Below are 26,093 nucleotides of genomic sequence, written 5' to 3'. Positions count from 1 at the left end.
TGCCCTCTGGTAGCAGTTGAAAGATAGAAACCAGGGGTGTGAGTATGTTATGAGGAGCTGAGATTAAGAAGCGCGGGTGTGACAGGGGTGTTTGACTACCTCACAGTTTCCAGCTCCATTTATCATTCTCAGATTCCATATGTAGAATGTGTTAGCAGCGTGGAGGAGAGGAGAGCCGAGGAGGCCCGACCCCGACAGCCTTTGATGGATCACCTGCATACTTCACAAGATTTCTAATTAAATCTACTCCAACAGAAAAAGTACAGGTGCCTCGCTCTCTACCTTTTCTTACCTTCACGTTGTAGTCTGGATCAGTGACAGGTCTGGAAAACTTAAATGTCTGGAGATGTGTTCTGACAACAACTTTTTAGGATCGCGAGGCCAGATGGAGAAATATGCTTCTATTATGAAACTTCTGGCAAACTTCAGTTTCTGGAAAAACCTGCAATCCCTCTGCTTGAACACAAGTAGTTGAATTCAATGCATCATTTCACCCTGAAACAGACTAAATTCACTCTAAGCCCCCTTTGGTCAGGATCAGTTACTTCATAGCAGGTATTTTAGGGTAAATGTGATTATTGCTTGAGCTTTCATTAATTTGAAACCTTGTTTGAAGCAATTGTTTCCCCTTTAAGCCCCAAATTTCCTGTATTTTATATTGACCCTAAATTTAGCTGATATACACCCACTGATCCATAAATGGGTTTTATATTGTCGAACTTTGAAAACATTGATCTCCACACACATTGTCCGTTCAATCGCTTATTTTCTTGTTAGGTTTTTTTTGATGATTTTTCTAGCTTTCTAGCGTTGATTGCACCAGAAGCAGCTAGCAGGCTTAGTAGTGATTTTTGCATGCAGGAATGTTTGGCCATACTGTATATGCGCATGTGTAATCATGTAATCTTTTTAATCTTGCAGTGAATAAAGAAAGAAGAGTGTTAGTAAGCTTCAACAATAAGGATTGATAAATTGAACTGGTAAAATATTGACTTTGACCAGGGGGGAAAAGTGTACTTTTTCCTAATCAGTGATAAGCTTGTTGTGTTTTATTCTCTGCTACAATTGGCCTCTTTTCCTCTTTGTCATGCCTTTTTTCGGTGGAATATAACCATACATCAGTGTAGAATTAGTCATTTAGTTCTTGGATGGAAAATGATAAATCAATCTTGAACTACTTGTACCTTTTGCCAGCAAATTTTGAATAAGGCCAAATAAGCCAAATCCTTTTTAAAGATAAAAAGTGCAAAGCTTCCACGATTATCCTGGTACCTAAAGGCTGAAGTATGCTTGAAACAAAGTCTACAAAGTCTAAAGGCAAAAGCATTCATAGTTTTACACTGGTTTGTGCACACGAAAAAAAAAAGCTTGAGAGAGAAATTCAAACCCTGCATACTTTCTCACCTTGGCACACCTGGCAAACTGCTAAAGTGGCCGTGCATGTTGAATTGTCGGTTTTGGTAAGTTAAAAAAATTGTTGGACGTAGTCCCCCATTCCTGACATTGGAAAGGTGTGGGAGAATAGGGTTTAGAGCTGTTGAACGCACTTCATTTGAAGCATACTGACGCCTCAAGGAGTCAACTGGGCCCTGGCTCAACATCTAATTTCCCGTTGTAATGACCTCTCTTGTTTGTAAGGGTTAATCCTGGGCCACATCAAAGCCAGCCTCCCCACCTTGAAAGACCCCTTCCAGTTTGCATATTGTGCAGACCACTCCATGGTTGATGCCATATTGTTCACCAGAACGTGAACCAGAACCTTCATACTATCCAATACCACTTGGACAAATATGAACACATATGCCAGAATACTGTTTGTAGACTTCAGTTTAGCATTCAATTACAATCATCCCAAAGTGACTGATAGATAAGATCTACCTGCTATATTTCAACACCTCCCTCTGCAACTGGATTCTGGATTTTGTGTCAGATAAACCACAGACTAACGGCAACATCTTGCCTCTTGGGCTGTGTGTTTGCCGCAGGCTTCAGGAGGACATGGCCTGACCATTCCCCACCACACGTGAGCAATTCCACCATAGCACAGGTCAATAACACCAAATTTCTTTGAGTGCATATCCCTGATGATCACGCATGTCTTTGAACACCACCGAGCTAAAAGGGCCCAGCAGAGGATGCAGTTCCTGAGAAGACTGAAGGGTTCAGTATACTTGAAAGGAATTAGGTTGTAATAAGTGTCTGTGGTAGACAGTCAGTCAGTCAGTTTTATACTTTGGCGTGAAGAAATTGTATTTCATTTTAACTGTAATTTTTACAGTTTAAATGACAAATAAGCTTGAACTTGACAGTAGCTATTCTGTTACGCTGACAGACCCTCATCAACTCCAGATAACATCTTTATCAATTAGATACCATATAAAAGCTCCTAAACTTCCCAAAAATATATTCTGTTGTTCTAAAACTTACATTTATAAGTCGTAATTTTCCCCTGTAGGATCACTACAGAAGAACTCTACTTGCCTACTGTCCAACCAGGCCAGTGGGAAAACCATTCAACATTAAACCTTGTTCTTGTCCTTTAAATAAGTAATCCCATCCAAACAGCTCTACATGTTTGTCAAATCTTGAACATCTAAGTTTATACTTATACTTTTACTCTGACAAACATACCAGTAAAGTGCTGCTTAACATGACTTTTAATAAGCCTCTTCTCTGTAATAATGACACTGATGTGTCATTACTGACGATAGGATCTTTGAGTCACAAACATTAAATCACATATGGCAGAGGAAACACACCTGCATGTTTTAAACATCACTGCAAACCTCTGGTATGTGTGTTGTGTTGATACTGTGTGTAACTGTGGTGTCGATATTATTATCGATGATAATATAGGTCAAGACTGGCCTGGATGTTTGTCTCGTTGGCACTGTCCACCTCTATATGATGCAGGATATTGATTACACATTTTGTAATTGATCAAATTCCCTTTTTTATGATTGCTGTTTCAGTTGTTGGAAACTTGCAGAGTCCTATTACAGACACTTCATAAACATGTCAAGAATAACGAAATTAATATTGTTTCGCATAATATGATGAAACCATATCTCTTCTAACCTGGTTTCCCAGGTGTTTGTAACAAGTGAAATGCTCAGTGCAACCCAAATAAAAATGCAGCTGCTTGGCACTGTAGGTGTTACAGCACTGGCATCTCCAGCAGCCGTAAAGCAGCTCTGTTTTCTGGCATGTTCACTGACCCCTTGTTACCCCGTGTCACTGAGTAACGTCATTGACCTTGTTAATGTGACAGCCTGTTTGATGTCACATTAAGTCACACTGGGTGGGAAACATGGAAAACAGCGAAGCAAAGGGAAACATTGTTAAACAGGAAAGGATGGCACTACTAAACTGAGGTGAACAACCATGATGATAAATATTAGCTAATGTCAGTTGTAAATGTCACACTTACCTCAAATGAAATTAGACATTCCAACTTCCATTTAAAAAACCCTCCCCTATAAAATGTTAACAAAATATAGGCTAATATTATATTACTCACATTGTTAACAGTCATTTCTCAAACAGTGAAATGTAACCTGTGTTTGCTAGCTAACTCTAGTAATAGCTACACCAAATGTGTGAGTCCACAGCTGAAAATGGTCCCCAACAAATGCACTATTTATTCTTGTTTGCTAAAAACTACAGTATTGTCTGTACAATACTGCTGTATTGTCATCCACCTCTGTGTCTGTTCCTCTTTACCCCACCCAATCCTTTCTCCATCCACACCTCTATCTCATCATCCCTCTCCTCCCTCAACCCCCAATGTCTTTCTGTTTTTTATGATTTATAGTGGTTGAGTCACCCCATAAGACATGAGGAAATTTAGCTGTGAGGAGGTCAGAGCCCAGCTGGTGCTGGTCTTGTGGTTGTCAGGAACAAAATAACAAGACAAGATTGTTACAAATCAAACAATGACACTAATTTCATCACTGAAATTGTTTCCTGAGTTAATTCATTTCCCAGATTTGACTCTCTGACTGCACTCACACACACTTTGGTCATTACTCGTGCTCTAGTAACTTCTCAGAAATAGGTAATCTGCATTATTAAGTGTTACTGCTTCAACAAATAGATTTTTTATCAATTTGTGTCTACAATCTGTGACATACTGTATATTTTCTCTCAGGATCCTAAACAAATTGAACAGGTCATTTTTTTTTTTCATGATACAAATTTTTTTCCTTTGTTTGCTTTTGCACAGAACTATCAGAAAGGGATGGGGGACATTAAGAGATAAAAGAGAAGATAAATGAGATGAAGGAAAAGAAGAGAGAAGAAAGAACAAAACGTTCCATACAGTTGGGGCACTTTTTATTTGATTGGGCAGGTAAAACGGTTTTGGGCCGATTGTGATTATTTAATCTATATTTTGTACCATTTGGTCTCCCCCAATGGAGAGGTTCAGCCTGGTCAGTACATTCCAATGAATCAGCCTGTCCCCTTCTTCACTTATGATTGAGACTGACAAAAAATGACAGAGGTACAGGAGTTGCTATGTAGACTGAGGTTGAGAGAGAAAACCTACCGATTCCGATGTCGGAAAGGAGGTTTCAGACGCTGTTAGGCAATGTGAAGGAGCACTTCATTTTAAGCATACTTAACAGTGTGAAGGGTTGGGGTGGTTGATGGGCATGTAACGTGTGCCACTTAAATGCAGGATACCAGAGTTTGTGTCCTATAATAACAATATTTATTATTGTTATAATAGTTTATTTAAAGATCACTTTTCAAGCAAGAGGTACAAAGTGCTAAAGGGCTAAAAGTCAGTGACAAGACAAGCAGTATTTAACTCAACAGCATGAGATAAAATTAACAAACAATTATACAACATGGTAAAGAAATTTAAAAGATATAAAATTCACAATACAGGCTCAAGCTACAGTCAAAAATAGCACCCACATTTTTTGTGAGGTCACTAAAGACTGGCTGTGGTCAGGGCCAATTATCAAGACCTCTGTCTTGTCAGGGGTTAAAAAAAAGTATGGGACATCCAGGCTTTTACATCTAAGCACCTATGCAGTAAAGCAAGCTTGCTGAGGTCCACAGGTTTGAATGATAGGTATAAATGTGTATCGTCTGTGTAGCTATGGAAGGGGATGTTGTGGTGGCGGATGATATGTCCTAAGGGTAGCATATACAGAGTGAACAAAATAGGCCCCAGAATTGATCCTTGTTGTATATCATGTATGATCTCAGCAGTGTTGGAGGTAAACTCACCAACAGAAACAAAGAATTTACTATTAGCTACATAGGATGAAAACCAGTCCAGAGCGGTTCCAGTAATACCATTCCATTCTCTTAGCCACCATAAATCATTTGTATCTCTAAGAAGAGCTGTTTCTGTGCTTTGTAACTCACGCAACCCAGACTGAAAGTTAAAAAAAAAAAAAACTCTGATTATTAAGTACCTCTAGAAGTTGGTCTAGCAGTACCTTCTCAAGTATATAATAGCATGCACTATACAATGTATTCACATATGTATTTTACTTTTAAGATGTATAATACATATGTGAATCTTGGTCTTGTCAGAGGTCTCTTTAAGTCCTGAAGAAATAATGGTGCCATACCTGTACCCATAGTCTCCGCAGACCTGCTTTAACTAGACTCTGACTCCAGGGACAGTTGCCACTTGATCCACCTGGAGCAACATTTTACAGAGTAAGTGAGAAATGACCACTCACACTGTGTTAAATTAAGTCAATCAATTATATTGCTCCTTGTAAATCTCTTACAATTAGTGTCTGAGTTTAACTTCCTTGACATGGAGTCCAGACTAGAACGAGCTCTTTGTGCCTGGACTTTATCCAAGCAGGCATAGTGTGCGTATGTGTGTGTGGAATGCCTCAACATACTATGTTCATGTTGTTCATTGTAGTTCTATGCAATCACATGCTCATGTTGGCATGAATGACAACACCTGGTAGAGATTACCTGTTGTAGAGCCAAGCATTGATGTACAATTAGCACAGGGCTCACGCCTGGCCTGGCCTGCTGGGCTAGTAAATAGCAGGGGGGAGCTTAGCAGTTGGATTTTACAACTAACACCTGCCCCTTATTGGCCAGAGTGCTCTACAATCACACCATTAACCTGAGGAATGAGAGCTCACTTGTGTTGCTGCTATGACTGCATCCTGCATTCTTTATACATCTTGTCAGAGCCGTTCATGATCTTGTTGATGATCATTTCTACTTTGGGAGATGATGTAATAAAAAAGTCAGCCATTGTTTTGTGGAGAAATTATCATGCAAAGAAATGTATTTAAGCAAACAAAACTCTTTTTGTCCTCAATAAATGCATTTGTGTGCCACTGTGATAACCTCTTTGAATCAGTTTTACTCATTTGTCCCCTTCTCAATGTCCCTGCTGTATGCTCGCAAACCACTCGCTCAGAATGTTTCTCTTGCTGTTTCAGTATCTCAGCTCTCAGGTTTGCTTGCGTGCCCACTCAACTAGACACGTGTTACAGTGTGCCACAATTCCAGCTAATCGGAAAATTGTAGTAATTTCTGATTGGCTGCTTTGTCTCTATTCTGATTACCAGTAGGATTATCAGTTACTATGGAAGTCCAGAAGCAGTGTAGCTAGTTTATTGTGGGAAGTCAGCCATAAAGTGTGTGGATAGGCTTAGGTTGCAATATAATAGTTACTGAAAGGCTGTGTGTTGTGTTTGCTGCCACAGAAAATAAATAAAAAGTCCCTGTTTTTTAAGTAAGGCTAAAGTCAATTAAAATAGCCTAAAGCTGGAACTGTGGGGAGAGTAATCAGAGTAATCAGATGATTGATCGCATTTTCTTCAGGACAACCTCCAAGACCGACGGTGGCCAATTTGACAGGGAATACAGTACCGAAGTGGTTTTCTAGCCGGGTTTACCTCCTGGGATCCCAGGGCTGAGTCAGCTAGTTAATAGCACGGCTGGTTGCACAGGTCTAACTGAGCCAACCAACTCAGTTAGCTAACAGCAGCTAACAGTTACAATTAGCAGCAGTTAGCAGTTGTGTTAATAAAAATTACTTTTATATAACGTTAGCGTTTTATCTTGATACCCAAAGTGCTTCACAGTGAAGGGGGGAAACTCACCTCAACCACCACCAATGTGGTTAGGTTAGCTAACGATACTTTAGCAACAAGTAACACTATCTGTCCATCAGGAAATCACCTTGGTATTGTACTCTGTTGTCAAACTGCCCTCATAACATTACTGATGTCTTTGACAAGTCCAAATGGTTCCACTTTACTTGAGGTCAAGGGAATTATTCATGACACAGTTATAATGGTCTCATGACAGTCGTTGTCAAAACCAAGCACATATGACAGTATAATGTAATGTTAACACATAAAGCTAAATAGTTTCTTTAAGTTTGATTAAAATTAACACAATCTGCTTTGAACAAATCAGATATTGAATTCTTACTGAAACATTTGGAACACTTATAACAACAGTAGTCAATAAAGGTTCTTCGTGTTTCTAGGTAAATGCTACAGTGGCTCAACTGTCCTTACTGAGTGGGAAGAAAGCAGTGAAAAAAAACATTGCTTAAGGCGAAGCAATTATTAAACTTCACAGAACTGACAATTAGACATTCCTCCTTTAGTCAACAGCCTTGACTTCAGCTCACTGAGCCAAGGGACAAAATAGCTTTGAGAAGAAGCCAAAATACTGTAAGGACCCATCAAAGGTAAGACAGCTGTGAACTGGCTAACTGACAGACCACTCATAATGGTTGCAAACTAGTAAAAGCCATGTCTAAAGCCACTCAGACATGTAGAGGCCCAGTATGTCAATGAAAGAGCCTCAGGCAAATCTTCAGAACACAAGCGTTTTGTGTTACACTTTTGTCTGTGAAAAACCTAAATCTTTCAGAGAACGCAGCCATTATTATGTCGGCAAGTACCTTAAAATGTGCAATTATTCTCAGCAGAGTAGCAAGAGAAACAGGTAACATGAGGGAATTGGACCCAAATGCAGACACTGAGGCAGAGCAGGTGCAGTTCAATAATTTTAATGGTAAGAAAAAGCTTACATGGGTTACAGGCAGGCAGTGGTCAAAACCAGGGAATCAGTCCAACAAGGCAACCAAATCCGACAGAGAGCTGGCAAAGTACAAAGTCCAAAATCCATGCAAGGTCCAAGGGAAACAAAGAATAAATCTAATGGAACAATCGAAACTGACGGGAAAAGCAAACAAAGACAGGAAGTAAAACTACCAGACACATGAGGGGAAAAGAGCATTTCAAAATAAAACAGGAAATACTATACATAAACCTTCAAACCATGACAGATTGTAAATCACACAGGGGCAGCATTTTGAAGTACTGCCAAATGCATTGAAATAATATCTGCTTACTGATTTGTTTGCCATGTTTAAAGCTGCACAAATCATTATTTTTTACAGGTAAACAATGGGTCAAATGTGTAATGTGAAGGAGGTTCCCCTCCACTCTATTGAATTTCTTTTAACATTTTTGAGTAGTCAGAGAAGCGCTTTGAGTAGTCGGAAAAGACTAGAAAGGCAATATATAAGTACAGTCCATTTACCATTTTTCATCTCATTGTTTTAGTTTTAGGGCCCGCAACTTAAAAGTTTTTGTTCACTCTCACCACTCTCATCAACCTTGTTTCAAGCCGCAGCAAGTCATTGTTCTCCGCTAAAAAGTTCTTATAAACACACTGAGCAGGTAGTCTGCTCAGCACCAAAGGCAGACAGACACAATTAGTGACTAGCTGGTGAACATAGTAGAGCATTTGGCAGCTAAAGAGCCAGATATTTACCTCAAGCGTTGGTGGAGACCAAAAACAGAGCTAATAGAAGAGTCGACACTGGACTTACATTTGTCGGGTGGCCAGAAACATGAGTCCAAATGAATGGTTATGTTGATTTGTGTCTGCTGGATGGGAAAATTGGCAACTGTTTGCTAACACGTTCACTATATCAACTTTCTAATGTCAGTGTTGTGTTTATAGCTTTTTCTGCTGCCCACAAGTAGCCAAAAAATCTGTTGATACTGCTTGAAGCATTTCTTATGCTGGTCATGTTGAGATGTAAGCAGCTGCAACTGCAGTAACAGCCTGTTGCCTGCAGCTCTTCATCTAACAGCTCGCTGTGGCTGTTTCTTTGGGTAACGTTCCTTTGTTGCAATATTTAAAACTGGTCCACTGGCAAAACAGAATCACATATGTCCATATCTTGTTATGTAAACCAATTTTTATTGAACAATAGCACCACTAACAAAGCTCCACTAATTTTAGTGACAAATATATTGCATTTCCTATAGCTGCTTCAAAGTAAAAGCTTCCCAGTGGTTTGTCATCTGAACGTTTTTAAACGTTTTGTAAAGCAACAGCAGGAAATGTGTGGCTTACATTAGCAGTAACTTAACTATAAGTTAAAATATAGCTATGATACTTCTATAGGACAACAATGCATAAGAAGATTGTAACAAAACTCCAAAGCACAGAGATTCAGGCCATTGTTCCGATGGCCCATTATTCCCATTGGACCGAAAGCCCATTTGTCCGTCAGCCCGTTATCCCGAAAACAAACACCCATTGCTCCGAAAATAGGTACTCTCCCTGCAGTTGTTAGTTCAGTGACTGCCAGCCCTGTCCATGGAGCTGAATTGGCAGGGGGTTTGCCATGGGGGTGCGCACGTAAAACTCTCATGATTTTATTCCGACATTGGAAATTAGTCTGCGACAGTAAAATCGTTTGAAATGTCGTTTGGTGTAAGGCCAGAAAGATAGCCTATTAAGGGCAAAACCCCCGCAGACACAGGACTTTCACCCAGGAGACCGCTGTTTGTGTTCCGTGTGTCAACGCTGACTTATTATTTTAACCCAAATCATGATCTTTTCCTAAACTTAACCAAGTAGTTTTGGTGCCTAAACCTAACCACACTGCAACTGCTTCACAAGGTTAACCATGTGTTAACTGGCAGAAAGACTTTCTGGCAGAAAACACCCATTGAATGGGTGTTTTCGGGATAATGGGCTGTCGGACAAATAGGCTTTCGGTCCAATAGGACATTTTTCAGACTAATGGAGTTTCGAAATAATGGGCCGTCAGAACAATGGGCAGTCCCCTCAGGAATAAGCTGAACATAGCAAGACATTTGAAAATAGAACTTTATTTCTAGTCGGCAGCATACCCACGTGTATTGAGCCAATCAGTTTTCAGTCAATTCAGCGCAAAACATGACTTTGGTTGAGGGAGGAGACCATCATGGGTTGGTCTCAGACAGCCCTGCTGCCAAGCAGGAGAACAATAGCACGGGTCGGCGAGGTTATCCCCGGCTGTGAGACGCAGTGATCACTGTTCACCTCTGCCCAGCTTGAGCAGGCTATACCGTGGAATACCGTGCCCATGGAAAAAAGAAATGTTTGGATCAAGGAACAAAGATTCACCTTGTGAAATAAGTCACCATTCGGTACATTGTGCACTGTACATCAGAAAAAATGTTGTATTTGCTATAGTCGGTTCTTGCAAAGACATGTAATTTTTGCAAAGCAACATGCTGTGTTTCTGTATTTGTACACTGATATAACTTTGATGAATATTTGCTTTTACCTCTGACTTTAATGTAATTATTAATGCTTAATTCACATACACTGAGTATGTTACAGGAAAAACTTTTCTGTTGCATGCACTGGTTAAGCAGCTTTTATTGTAATGAATAGATACCTCATTGATTGTTTAATAGATATATGGTGTGGACCAGCTTCCTAGTGACAACAACAGAATAGCAGTACAGGGTGGTCGTAGTTAGCTTTGCACATTCGAACATGGAGAAATGTTCCAGTGATATAATCCGCATCTAGTTTGTCAGCAAACAGTTGTTATTTGATAACACAACCCTGACATTGTAGTTTTTTCTGTATAAAAAAAAGTAAGGGTAACATAAGCAAAAAATAAAAGAAAGCAGGTATCATCTGATAGCCCTGAAATCATAATACAATACAAAGGTTAAGTGTGAAAACTGTGTGGACATACAGTATCTATCTGTTTACACCATTCCTAAAAAGTATTTTAAAAAATGCAATTCCTAACTTTAAGTGAGAAGGGAAGTAATGAGTCTGTTACGCACACATACAGAAGACATAGGATTCTTTGTCAATGATGAAAAGATAAATTGGAGGTATTTGGCTGCAATAAACGCCCTATATGTGAGGGCTTTGGCAAAAGCAAGTCTATTTGTAATCTGAGTTGGAAGGTGCTGTCAAAACCACAACACAATACTTCACTTTGTCACTTTGAAAACCTGCAACTATCCTCTCCCTAAATGATAGGTGAGGGTGAGGAATGATGTCCTGGAGGGACTTGCAGGAGATGTGCTGTGGGTACCGCAGGTATAATCTTTCTGCACCTTCGAGTATTACGTATTTTGTGGTGATGAAATTGATATGAGGTCAGTGCACTGAAGAGCAAAACTGTGGAAAACACTGACGCCAGTGGAGCTGGCCGACAGGGCATGCTGACACCACCCTCAGAGCCAAAAGATGAGCTGGTCACCACAAATCTTCACTGTCCTGGATCTGAAAATATTTTGCAAATTCCAGGTGATGTCCCAATGCCCTTTCCCCTCGAGTGTCACAAAAGTGCTCTGAGATGTCTTCATCAGCACCGGAATGCTGTGAAACAGTACTACCAACTATACTAACGACTGTGTGTGTGTGTGTGTGTGTGTGTGTGTGTGTGTGTGTGATTGCCATTGTGTCACCACCCCTGTAAAGATTCTCATGTGGTGAACAGACTTTGTTTATTTGGAGTTCACACAGCATACATGTTGTCAGTGTGCACATCTATTCTTTTACTGCCCGCTCTTCGAGCAAGAGACACTACCAAACCAAACAACATGTTAGAGAACTAATGAAGTAAAACAAATGACGTGACTAAATCGGCCTAAATCCATTGGATTTCCATCTACACAAAACATATGACTGAAAGTACATGAATGGACATCACATCCTGTACTGTACACAGTGTTCGAAGAACAATTCCCATTTGGATTATACAGCTGCTTTCAGAGTTTTATATCATTTGGAATTAATTATTTCAGTGTAGTAAATTTGTTGTAGTTAGTGTCATGTGGAAGATATTATGGTAGAAACCTACCTTCATACAAGTCATGACAATTAAGTTCAGATTTGCTGTCATTGCATAAGTACAAATATTTTGTGCTTACAAAGGGATTTCATTGTTGATTTTTTTCATACCTTACATGCTATAAAAATGTCTGTTGCAGTTACTGTGACACACTGCAGAGAAAAGGTCTATTTAACTTGGGCAACAAAATGAATTGCACTAAAGGGGGCGGCTGTGGCTCGGTGGCTTATTCGCAAGGTTGGTGTTTCAATCACTGTCTCCTGTCCATGTGTCATTGAGCCAGTCGCTGAAACACAACTGCTCTTAATGGCCAGTATGTGTGAGTGTGTGTGTGTGTGTGGATGAGTGAATGAGATGCAGAGTGTAAGGGCTTTGGTATAAACGCTCTAAATAAATGCAGTATATTTACCATCCATTAAAAGAATTCAAGGTTATGAACACCCATGACTGGGGATTGAAAATGGTGTTTAGAGGCACCCATGGGCCATAGATGGTAATATGGAAAGAGATGACCAGCAGTGAGGGACAAACAGTTTTCCATTGATGGGGCTCTTGCTTGGTGACTGGTGCAGCTGTTAGTTTGTTTTGGTATTATCATTACTATTGTATTAAAAAACTGGATTCTGTGTTTCAAAGTGGTGCCCTATTTAGATGAAAGTTTAGATGAAAGGAACATGCGCCGAAAAGGTTTTTCAGGCTTCCTCAGGCCTCGAAGCCTCCACCAGTTTTGGGCCCCTAAAGCATGTGTATTACAGTCCTTCTCTGTCTGAGCCGGCTGACTTCCTGCAGACTCATGATACAAAGAATCACTACAGAGTGTTCATGAAGCTTAGAAAAATGGACTTGTCATTTTAGAGCCGTTTTTTTGCCAGTGGGTTTCACATGACCAGCAATTCCAACTTAGTTTGATAGTTTGTTGGGCTTTGTAAGCACTTTTGCTGGGGACAGGACACTGACTCTATGATAGAACATACGAGACATGACAACTGGGCTAACTATCTGCTGAGGAAAACTGTGTGATACAATCAAGAACAGCTACTAATGGTCCTTGTGGTGAGATTGTTTTGTCAACTGCTGTTTCCGAGGTCAAGAATGAACCGTCAATCTCAAAGCATGGAAAATCTTCCATAAAAATTCTACAATTTACATTTTTTTTTAAATCATATCTATCTATATATATATATTTATTTTTAATTAGGCCATGAGTAACATCAATTCTGTGTCAGTTTCACTGGCTACACATTGACAAATGATTGCCATGGTTTTGAGAAGACCAAAACCTGTGACACACTAGATATGGATTGGCTTCCACTGTGCACCAGCAGCGTTTCAGAAGCAGAGTGTCTTCACACATTTAACAGACAGGTTATGCTGTTTTGTTCACTTTCGTAGTGCATGTTTTTCTGAATTGCATCTCCCTCACTCTCTGTCTCACACGCTTGATTCCTTTTTTCTTTTCTCTGCCTGACTGAGTTACACTTCAGATAAACACATACATGTAGTTCTGTTCCAACAAAAGAACATGTGGGAGACTTGTGGGCTGGGGGTTGTGGATTTGCTGGTTCTATATAACTAATTATTTTCCACAAACCACAGAGGACAGCCAGGCCAATTATGCTGTTATGTCCCGTCAAGTACAATGACATCACTGTTTTGTCAGTTTTTTTAAGGTGTGTGTCTGTGTAGTTGAGAATGGGCTCTGTGGGGCTGTGTGGTGCATGATCAGCTGTTGGCCTGCTAGGACTCCATGACTGATGGGTAGCAGAGCCATTGGCACAGACTTCCACAGCTGTATTAGATGATGCCACAACGTTGCCAAGCCAGGCACTCGACATTCTTTAGTAGGAGAAATGAGGTAGTATGCTTGTGTAATGGCATGCAACACTATACAGTAAAGTGCATGTACGTACATACATGTACATACACGTGTCTACACATTCACACATGTAAACATTAAAAATCAAACCCACCTATGCACATTACATATACATGTACCTCTACAATGTCGCCACAGGTTTATATGTAATATCAGATCACTGTAAATAACACGGCTGTTGCTAATTTAGGCTGGATAGATTTGACAACTCATCAATTCAGGTTTATGGGTGTATCCAAAAGGATTAATTGGAGCAAATAACAACCCATAAACATATATTACAGGATAAATATATGCCATAGAGTAAACTGGGGTATTTACTCACGTATTCTATGAGCTAGTGGGACAATTACCATTCCAAAAAGTTTCTAATATAATCTCCTGCCAGCACAATGAGTCAGTGGAACAGCTATTGCATAACTGAGGCTTTGAAAGTCAACCACATACTGTATGATGTGGCATGTGTAAATCAGATTATGATTTCATATCCATCAAGAAGATCTTTGAATGTGTTTCTTCTGGTTTAAAATGGCATGTGGCCCAAAGTTGGAGGGGTTATTGACACACTGAATGACTTGGAGAGTGCTGGAAAACATTGGGCCTCTGTGATGCTGTTATTTTCTGCTCGTTTATAACTGATACTATGAATCTGGCTTCTCTGTTATTATATTTAAACATGTCACTTCGTTTTAGTTACCATATCAGGACACTATTACTGCGATCAAGTCCAAGAACATGTTCCTTTTGGTAAAAGTGTAAAAAAAACGTTTTGTGTGCTTCTGAACCAGCACACATACAGACCGAAATGTCCACTTAAATCACACATTTAATGAATATCTGAAACACCTATACAAGGCCATATTACAAGCAGAGAGCAGCAGTTCAAACCCTGCTGAGCTTTTCCTTATTTGGAAGCTTTGTTTCAAAAGGTTTCATTTTTCATGTTTATATAACCTTGTTTATCTGGCTCAGCCTCTTTGGAATAAAAGGTTTCTTCAGTTTACAACAGTTGCAGACAAAACATGAAATATAGCCACAAGTAGTGATCATCAGGGTTCGGCCAAAATCACTACATTACTTGTCATAATAGAGAAGAAATTTACAAACTCTACAGCCATGCTAGCGGCTCTGTGAGGCTGTAGCTAAAACACTAACATCACCATGCTAATATGCTCCCAATAACAATGCTAACATGTTCAGCAGGTCTAATGTTTACCATTGTCGCTGTCTTAGTTTAGCATGTTGGCGTGCTAACATTTGCTAATTAGCACTAAACACAAAGTACAGCTGTGGTTGATGGGAATGTCACTAGTTATGCAGGTATTTGGTCAGAAACCAAAGTATTGGACAAATAAAACATTTGACCTGATCGTGGTGTTTGATGAAAAGTCACGGGATCACCAAAATTAGTACGATTCATCTTGAGGGGCATGAATGTCTGTACCAAAATTTCATGGCAATCCTTTCAAAAGTTGTTGAGATATCTTTAGTACTTTGTATTATTATTTTTATTTACTTATCTACTTATCACAGAAAAGAGAAAATTATCAACATTTTCTGTTCTAGGACATAAGAGACGTTGTACAATGTGATGATAGAGTAATTATTTGGTAAGGAAACAGAAGAAGGGGCCCAGCTCAGAGCCTGAGATGAACCTGGAATCCAAACTTAGCTTGTACTCACATCTTCAACACCTGACAACTGAGCCCAGCAAATTTGACAGCAGAACCTGTCCCAAATTGGCCCAATGTAATATTTCTTCATAAAAAACAAAGGTATGCTTGCTTTGGACACACAGAAAGACTTCCTTATAATAAAATACAGCGTCTAATCTGGGAAAAGCCAGAGATGCACTTTTCCCAATGTGCAAGTATTACAAAAGAAATGGTTGAATAAAAAAAAGTACTAAGCATCACAAACATTACCCTGTGTATTATCACATGTTAAGCCATTAGGTTTGATATAAATTCAAATATCACAAACAGCTCTGATGTCATCCACCCACACAAACAAATTATTTTCTCGCACCCGCATGGACATTTCAAATATTCTGCTTTATTAAGCATGTCACAGGGGGAAAAAAATACTTTTATACTTTTAAAAATGTTTTGAGTGTGGATTATTACATTTGATTAAACGGGAGTGTATTTCAAAACGCTTGGCCTAAGGAATTTTTTCAGCATAAACACCAGATGAGCAGCTTTCATTGGGATTAATGAGCTGCCATCTTGGAACACTGTATCCAAATCGCTTAATAAATCCATGCTTATAATTGCTAGTAAGCAACCAGCACATGATACTATTGCATCTCATAATAATAAACCAAATGTTTTACCTTTTAGTCAATATCAAGCTCATCTTTGCCTTTTCTCAACATTGGCCAGATGAACACTACTCAAAGTTCTCTCCAAGCTCAACTTCACAGTTCAAACAGTCATAAATAATAACAATAATAATAAAACTTTATTTATAGAGCACTTATCAAAACAAAGTACAAAGTGCTTCACAACAAGAGAAATAAAATACCACAGTGAATGATGAAATATAAAGAAATAAAATACACAAAAGCAATAAAATAAACAGACAGCTCAGGTAAAATCAGGATCTGCTTTCAGATAAAAATGTGTTTTGAGAAGAGACTTAAACGAAGACACTGACTCAGACAACCTCATTTCTTCGGGCAAGTTATTCCAGAGCCTCGGGGCCCTGGTGGCAAAAGCTCTGTCCCCCTTAGTTTTCCTCCTGGACTCAGGAACAGACAGGAGACCCCTGCCTGAAGATCTCAAACTACGTGAAGGTTCATAAGGGATTACAAGGTCTAAAATATAATCTGGAGCCAGGCCATGAAGAGCCTTAAAAGTAATCAATAAGATCTTAAAATCAATCCTAAAACAAACAGGGAGCCAGTGTAAAGAGGCTGAACCAGGTGTGATGTGGTCAAACCTCTCGGTCCTGGTTTACAGCCGAGCAGCTGAGTTCTGTACAGTCTGCAGTCGTGTCAGAGATTTTTGATTAAGACAAGTGAAGAGACTGTTACAGTAATCGAGGAGTGAGGAGATAAAAGCATGTCCAACAGTTGAGAACAGAACAGAATGAGAATGAGAACAGAATTATTTACAGGCACGATCACAGGTCATACAACGTCACAGTGTTCCCACTATAAAGACCTGAATCATGGGGAATGTTGAGAAGCTCTTCAGCCATTTCTAACCATTAGCTTGTCAGGCAAATCAGAATCAGAATCAGAAATACTTTATTGATCCCCGAGGAGAAACTCTTTTGTTGCAGCAGCTCACTATCACGTCAGGAATAGAAGTTCTAAGCAAATCAGAACATAATACAGGTCAGATAAATTAAGTACACAGTGGATATAAGTATAAAATTAAAACAAGTGTAAAGTACAAAGTGGATTTACCAGTTGATGATAAGTATGTACGGTATAATAATACAATGTAATAATACAAGTAGTAAGTAATAGTGCATAAACTGTCAAGTTAAGTGTAGCTTATTAAGATGATTATGAGGCGGTGGATATTGTACAGCAGTAAAAGAAGTATGAATAAATATCAATAAATAGGGAATTTTAAACTGAAAAGAGTATATTGCACAGCAGTATTAACACGGAATATTGCACAATTATGTCAAGTATTGCAGTGACGTTAATGATCAATGTCCAGTTTAGTGACTTAGGGTCATATAGACTAACACTTAGAGGGAGGAGTTAAATGGCCACAGGCAGGAATGACTTCCTGTGGCACTCTGTGGTGCATTGTGGGGGGATGAGTCTTCTGCTGAAGGTCCTTTGTTTGACCAGCACATCATGGAGCGGGTGGGAGACACTGTCCAAGATGGCATGTAGTTTGGCCAGCATCCTCCTCTCTGACACCACCGACAGAGAGTCCAGCTCCACCCCCACAATGTCACTGGCCTTATGGATCAGTTTGTTGAGTCTGTTAGCGTCCGCTGCCCTCAGCCTGCTGCCCCAGCATGCAACAGCATACAGGACAGCACTGGCCACCACAGACTCATAAAACATCTTCAGCATTGTCCGGCAGATGTTGAAGGACCTCAGCCTCCTCAGGAAATAGAGGCGGCTCTGGCCCTTCATATAGAGGGCATGAGTGTTCTTAGCCCAGTCCAGTTTATTGTCCATATGTAGTCCAAGGTACTTGTAGTCCTCCACAATGTCCACACTGACCCCCTGGATGGAAACCGGGGTCGCTGGTGTCTTGGCCCTCCATAGATCTACAACCAGCTCCTTCGACTTTGTCGCATTGAGCTGCAGATGGTTCTGCTCACACCATGAGACAACGTTCCCCACCACAGCCCTGTACTCAGTCTCATCACCACCGCTGATACATCCCACCACAGCAGAGTCATCAGAAAACTTCTTGCAACACTCTCTCTTTCTCTTTTACCAGTAGGCATTGCATGTCTAACATGACATACAATTAGTGGTGAGCAAAGTCAAAGCAAATACATCTGAGGCAACAAAGACAAAATAAAGATAACCAGCAGAGAGCTTATGTTCTCAAATTCACACTGGTTTTGTTTGTTAGAGGAAACAAACAAAAAAACTGTTTCTCTCATCAAATGGACTGAGTTGATCGTAGTTAGGAAGAAAAGCAAATTAGCCTCACGTCAAGTCAAGTCAAGTCCTTAGACCTTTGATTCGGATAAGGAAAAACTGGATAAGGAAAAAAATCCTTTTAACAGGGGGAAAAATGGAAGAAACCTCAGGAAGAGCAGCAGAGGAGGGATCCCTCTCCCAGGACAGACAGACATGTAATGGGTGTCAGCAGTGGTCTGAAGGAAGGACAGAGCAATGGTAGGTCTGCTGGGTTTTGATGCTCCCTAATCATTCATCTTGTAGAAAATAACACTAGTCTTAACAAGTGATAAGGAAGCAGTTAACTATGGAGTGTTTCATCATCCATCATGTACTGACTGAGTGCTGGAGAAGCTAATTCCTGTCAAGGCCAATACTCTTTATTATAGGGGATTGGGTTTCAGTCTCTGGCTGAGTGTTCATAGTGTGTATTGATGTAATTGTGACACACTTGATTGTATACAGTGTTGTGTAAGTTCACACTTCACAAGAGCTAGCTCAAAGTTCAGTTCACACAGATTAAAATGAAATATTTCATGTTCATAGTTCACAATTTGGAATTTTTAACTCAGCTGACAGTACCCAAAAAAAAAATTATTTTCATGATTTCTTGTGATCATCATTCACTCGCAGATATTTCCCAAGACTGGTCGGATGCTTCAGTTCGATGTGTCGTTTAAAAAAATCTGTGACCCATCAGATTCTGTGATGCATTCCGGGTGCCGTAAAAAACACAGTGTGTGAGCGTCATTAACAACACTGTTTGTATATTACTGTGCATAGAAACACATTGTTCTAGATGGTGTCCAAAAGCTGATGCAGTTAATGTACTTCAATGGAGGAAAACTGCTGACAACTATAGAAAAATGTTGAGTGATACGAGTCAATATGTTACAGCAAAACTGCGAAGACTCTCAAAGTCAAAGTCTCTGGTTAGTTTACAAACCACGAAATACACTTTCACATATGAGTTGTGTTTTCCTCCACCAGTGACAGACATTAAAATTGACATCATGCTGTACATTAAATCACCATGTTTATGTGCATGTCTGTGCATGGACTCTTGTAAACAAAGTAATAATACAAAATGGAGGCTTTATATTTAGACCTCACATACATCATGTTAAGCAGATGATGTGTTTAGATTTTGGACCAGATTGCTCCAAATATTTAGATATTTAGGAGGAAATATGGAATGTCCTGAAACCATTTTGACTCCTTGAAGCATCATTAATTGATTTTTTTTTGGCCACTTGGGGTAGCGGAACAAGCTGTACATGTAACACTGACATATTATCACTGTATACAGTTTTTATGGCTAACATGTTAGCAAGATAGCGTCTATTAACACAGCCAGCAGACACAGAACAATATTAGCATTGATTTGGAGTCAAATGTCTTTTCACCTGGCAAAGTCCAATATTCACTCTTCTTGCAGCTCTGTTTTGGTCTCCACTAAATCTTATAAAAATATCTCTCAAGCTGCTAAATGCTCCACTATGTTCACCAGCTAGCCGCTAACTGTGTCTCTCTGCCGTCTGATGTTGAGCAGGTAGCATTTATCAGAGCATTTTGCTGAAAACAGCTGCCTGCTGTTGCTGGAAACAAAGCCGATATTAGCTTATCACAGATATATTGGTACTGGCACAAAGAATAGCCGATTAGTAACAAGAAATTGCAATACAGAAATACCAAGATATGGTTGAGGTAAGTTAAAAACTGCATGCTAACACACTAAACTAAGATGGCGACCATGGGAAACATAACCATCAGAGGGTTTTTTTCAACTGTAAAATGTCTTGCATCATCTTGGTCACAATTCTTTAATAACCAAATGTAAAATGTTTATGTTACGAGTTTATGTAAAGAAAACTCAATCGGCTTGTTAGCAGATTTTTAAACTCACGAATATCAATGCAATATCGGCCTCAAAAATCGAGCATCATTTAAGCCCTAATATGGAGTTCACATTAATATAATCTATGTGCAACATGAAAGAAACTGTGCAAATGAATGCAATGATTAATGTCCATAACTGTTAATATTATATAGCCTATTATATTGGAAAAGAGCTGTTGTGCATTGTGTTCTATTTGTTTCTGATTTACTACACTCTCACGGCTGCAGTGCGATGTGATATATCCTGCAGATGCCGCCGTTCTTTTCTGTCTCAGGCTGAGGTCCCAGGTTGGAGCTGCTGCTGGTCTACATGTCACTGTGGTGAAACCTCAGGAAATGTCACATGCCACATTGCGCCATTTAAGCTGTTTACAGCACTACAAGTGGCGTATAAGGACTTGTTGACGTGTTGCAAACACTGAGCAACTTAAGTGGACAAATACACAGGAAATAACGTGAGTGTGTGAGTCGGAGAATATGTCCAGGCATGCATGTGTGTATGTGACAATGTTTAACTTAGCACAGATAAAGCTAAACTGTTGACTCTGAGTGTATTCTATTTAGTGTGTGCCGAAATATCAAATATTTTAACTTCAGTCAGCCTTGAACTATTTTCCTTCATGGTCCAAACCTTTTTTGGCACAGAGGCCTAATACATCAAGAACAAAGGAATGTCTTTGCATTGAAGAATTCACAGTCAGAGCCATATCTAAGTCTGCCCCAGGACAGACTAATTAATGATTGATATTTTGTTTTGGCACAACGGCATGCTCTTTGAGTTATGTGCCTTTTTTCTCTTTCTTAACAGGATTCCGGAGGTATGCAACACAGCAAACGGAAGAACATTTTTTGGAGATGACACATTTTTAGGGCTGTGTAAGTAAGTCAACAGAGTCAACAGACCTGAAGTAGACCAATCACTCCCAGCAACAACCCTGTCTCCTAAAAAGTACAGTACATTTATATACTACCGATTTGCAACAGCAAAAACATTTCGAAAGAAACATGTTGCTGCCTGGTTTATATTTTTAATAATAAGGAAACGTTTTTAATTATAGTATCTGCAAAACCTTCACTGTTAACGTATTGCATTTGTTTTTCCAACAACATCCACTCGTGGCAGCTACAGAAAGTTTTTATGTTTGGGCACTTGGTTAAGGTGAGGGAAATAGGTGATCAAATGACCATGTAGAATGGGAAAGGGGACGCCCGTAGTGACGAAGCCACAGATAATTATCAGCCGACTCTGTCAGTGTACAGCTGTCTCTGTCTGTTTGTCCCCTTCTGTGTGTGTGTGTGTGTGTGTGTGTGTGCGTGTGCTGGCGGGGCACGGCCTCTGATGAACTTCCAATCAGAGACTGACACACCTGCTACTCATCTGCTGCTGCTCACCTGCTCTCCATCCACAATCATCACCTGGCAGTAAATCTACCCGGCTCTTCTCACCAGTCTTCGCCAGATCGTTCGTTTACGCAAGTGGTACGATGCCTCGGCCTCTGACTCACCTCATTGAAAGCTTTTCCTGCATGTTTTCTGAACCCCCTGACTAACTCTGTGATTCTCTGTGTTCAGGTTAATTCCTCCAACCTACACCTGCCTCCAAGTTACTCACCGGTTCTCCAGAAATATCTCACCACCGATCCTCCACTGCTCCACCTCAGCTCGCTCCGCCTGCCTGCTCTCACCATATTTAACCATAATGTATACTTAACCAAAACCATGGTCTTTCTCTAACCAAACCACAATCTTTTTCATGCATTAATCATAGTGCTTTGTAGTCTCAACCTAACCACACACAGGACACAGACCCCGATCGCCGGTGTACACTTTGTACTCCCACCAACCACCTCAGTATGATCAGTGTGATCCAACAATGTAGCATTTTGTGGACTGTTAAAAGAAACGTTGCCAGTGAACATAATCCACACAGCAATTTCCTCCAAAACGTATTAGGCTTAACGATTTACTAGTATTTAAAGGTAATGTCTAGGATTGGCAGCAACAATCCAGACTTTTAATTCATGTTGATGTGATAGACTGCACCAACACTGAAAACCTGTGTAAATACAGCTGAGCAAGTGAAAGTCAAGATTCTGTCTATAGCCATCAGTAATTGCCACCTGTATCATTTGATGCAATCAGGACCTCAAAGGTTTTATGACAGCAGTTCATAGTGCTGTGTTACGGCCAGTGCCATAATATATTGTGAAAAAAATAGTGCTCATTTGGGTTTCTGTAAAAGTTGCCCTCTTCCTGCATTTTGTCAAATGATTGCCTGAAACCCATAAAGAGAATGAATTTCCTGTGCCACACAGGAAAATGCATGTGCAAATATTTGAGAACTACCGTAATAACTACTGATACTTTAAATCAAAGGTGAAAATTGGAAAAATACCTGCACTCCACATCTGCCCCCCTGTGCAACATTTCACCCCCTGCACATTTTCAGCATTTACGTATTGGTGGTAAAATTGTAAAAGGGGTATTGTTGGACCATAACGACCTTGGGTTGAAACTTAAACCAAATAAAGCTTAGTGAGAGCAAGATGTGATTCTTTTTCCCCTCTTCGGTATTGACTTAGTTAATTCCCTGTGCCTGAGATGAAGTTCTATGTGGAATGTGCAAACAGTAGACGGCACAGACTCTGTAGGAACAACAACACTGTTGCTCTCCAGTGTATCTCAGTACCATGGTAACCCACCATGAGGTATATGACTGCAGCCCTGGCAGAGAACAGGGCTCTGTCCGCTGACAGATACTGTCTGGCTGAGGAGATGGGGGGATTTGGGGGCTGCAGAATTTGATATGTGCAGGACATCAACCGTTCACACATATGCATGCACTCACCTGCCCACTTACTCACAGCTTCTGAGGGAAAACAATCTGGCTATGTCATACCATAGGAAAATATTTTTTTGTGGTTTTAATGTTTTTGCTCATCTCCCTCTCTTTGCCCACTACCTCAGAGCCACCAGATTGTTGCACAATGCATGCAGCTGACTGTGAAATAGGTAATTTCATGTCACATTCTCTCCCAGTGCTCACAGAATCAGACACAGTAGAAAATATCTATCTGTTCTAATTCACTGGCTGTATGAATCTGCAGTATCTTCTTACACTCCCCTCTCTGTGAGAGCTTTCAAGGTCTGTCACATTCCCTTTCCACCACAAAGGCAAAAACAACACCAGAAATGATGCCTGATGAAGGCAGCTGACCTCATCATCCACTGCCACTGCCATCCAGCCTTGACCTCCTGCAACAAAGGCCTACATTTATCTCAGACACCTGAACACCTCAGCATGGACAGATTATGAGACAATGGGCTCCTGTGCACAGACATGTAAAAGGTCTCCCACCCCTCATAGGAGAAAAACACCCAGATCCAGCAACATTTGCAGTTGTTTTGTGTCTGTTTCAGCAACATTTTGCAGGTGAATCAGAACTCTCAGAGACACAAATATGACCCAGAGATGTCGTTTGTAGTCATTTTGCATCTCTTTGTGTCATTTTGTATCTTTGTAGTTGTTTGGCTTCCCTTTGTGGTCGTTTTGTATCTCTTTCAGTAACACCCTGGTAAACCAGAACTCTCATACTCTCAGAGACAAAAATACAACTCATATATGTCATTTGAAGTCGCTTTGCGCATCTCTTTGTGGTCATTTTACATCTCTTTGTGGTCATTTTGGTCTCGTTGTGGTTGTTTTGCATCTCTGTGCATCTCTTTGTGATAATTTTGCATCTCTTTGTACTTGTTTTGTGTCTCTTTGTAGTCGTTTGCGTCTCTAAGTGGTCTTTTTGCATCTCTTTGTAGTCATTTGATTGACTTTCCAACAAGAAATATTAACTGTCGCTTCATACAGACTCTGGCCCAGGGGCCCCCAGACCACTGCCCCTATGGCTGTGCCCAGCATGCCCATTCAATTAAATTAAATTAAATTAAATTTTATTTATATAGTGCCAATTCATAACAGAAGTTATCTCATAGCACTTTTCCTATAGAGCAGGTCTAGTCCGTACTCTTTATAATATTAATTACAGAGACCCAACAAATCCCACCATGAGCAAGCACTTGGCAACAATGGCAAGGAAAAACTTCCTTTAAGAGGCAGAAACCTTGGACAGAACCAGACTCATTGGTGGGGCCATCCGCCGCTGCCGTGTTAGGTTTTGAGGGGGGGGGTACACAATGCAAATACCACCTAGAGCAGCTCCGGAGGCAGAAATACCTGCTGAAAGTGACAGAAGGAGAGAGGAGAGAGACGGGAAAGCACAAAACTACGGGAGAGAGAAGATGTTGAGTTAGTAACATGCAGTAATGGGATAAAAATGCATACCGATGGAGAGGGAGAGAAAGAGAGAGGAAAGAGGTGCATCATGGGAAGTCTCCCGGCAGTCTCGGCCTATAGCAGCAAACCATTCAGTAATCCATCCATGCACCTCAGGCTCCCACGTTGGAGGGTGTGATCCTGCATGTTGTCCAAACTGCTGGTATTGTCTCTCAGTTGCCATCCAATAAACCAAAAGCCTGAAGCCCTGTGAAAAGTTGACATTATGGTACTTGAGTTAAGCTGGTTTGGTGTATCCAAAAACTCCTTGTGTCCAGCCAGTCCTAAAAAAACCTGGGCTTGATTCCACCCTCCTGGAAAACTATCGTCCAATCTCCGAACTGCCTTTTATTTCGCAGATTCTCGAAAAACTTGTATCTAAGCAGCTTCTTGCTGCTGTGGAAAACAAGAATAACTTTGAAAAGTTCCAATCTGGCTTTCGTCAGCACCACGCACTGAGACAGCCCTTCTCAAACTCACTAATGACCTTTTAATGAATGCAGACGCAGGCATGTGCTCAATTCTTGTGCTGCTGGACTTAAGTGCTGCCTTTGACACTATTGATCATGGCATTCTTTTAGATAGACTGAGGCACTGGGTGGGTGTATCTGGCACTGCACTAGACTGGTTCTCATCTTATTTGTCCAATAGGAAATTCTGTGTCACCAATAATAACTACATGTCATCCTTCTCCCATATCAAGTTTGGTGTGCCTCAAGGTTTAATTCTGGGTCCAATACTGTTCTCCTTATACATGCTTCCCTTTTTTATTGTTATGCAGATGACACACAATTGTACCTCCCTGTCAAGCCCACTGACCTTAGTACGCTGAGTTCTCTGCAGGACTGCCTGTCTGACATAAAAAACTGAATATCAAAAAATTTTCTTCAGCTCAACTCAAATAAAACTGAAGTCCTTGTTACTGGGCCCCAACACATCACTAAACAAATACTGCCATCTACTGGTAACCTGTCACAACATATCAAGCCTGTTGCAAGAAATCTTGGTGTCCTGTTTGATAGCAATTTATGTTTCGAGCAACATATCACTAAGCTTGTCCAATCATGTTTTTATCACCTCAGAAACATTGCAAAAATCAGATCTATTTTAAATCTTGCAGTGATGCAGAAACTGTTGTACATGCTTTTATCTCCTCGCACCTTGATTACTGTAACAGTCTCTTCACTTGTCTTAATCAAAAAACGACTGCAGCTGAGTTCTGTACAGAACCAAGAGGTACGATCACATCACACCT

At 40.2% G+C, this 26,093-nt stretch overlaps 1 long non-coding RNA gene across 1 annotated transcript; it reads left to right on the top strand.

The window, feature by feature from the left end:
* The first annotated feature begins 20,480 nt into the window (after positions 1 to 20,480).
* On the top strand, positions 20,481 to 23,048 carry LOC122879517. Its single transcript, XR_006378726.1, has 3 exons — positions 20,481 to 20,966; positions 21,320 to 21,990; positions 22,084 to 23,048. It is a non-coding gene; the product is annotated as an uncharacterized LOC122879517 (long non-coding RNA).
* Positions 23,049 to 26,093: the final 3,045 nt, after the last annotated feature.

This window comes from Siniperca chuatsi, linkage group LG7 (genome assembly GCF_020085105.1).
Source record: "Siniperca chuatsi isolate FFG_IHB_CAS linkage group LG7, ASM2008510v1, whole genome shotgun sequence".
NCBI classification, from domain to species: Eukaryota; Metazoa; Chordata; class Actinopteri; order Centrarchiformes; family Sinipercidae; genus Siniperca; species Siniperca chuatsi.
This window is presented reverse-complemented; position numbering and strand designations above follow the sequence as displayed.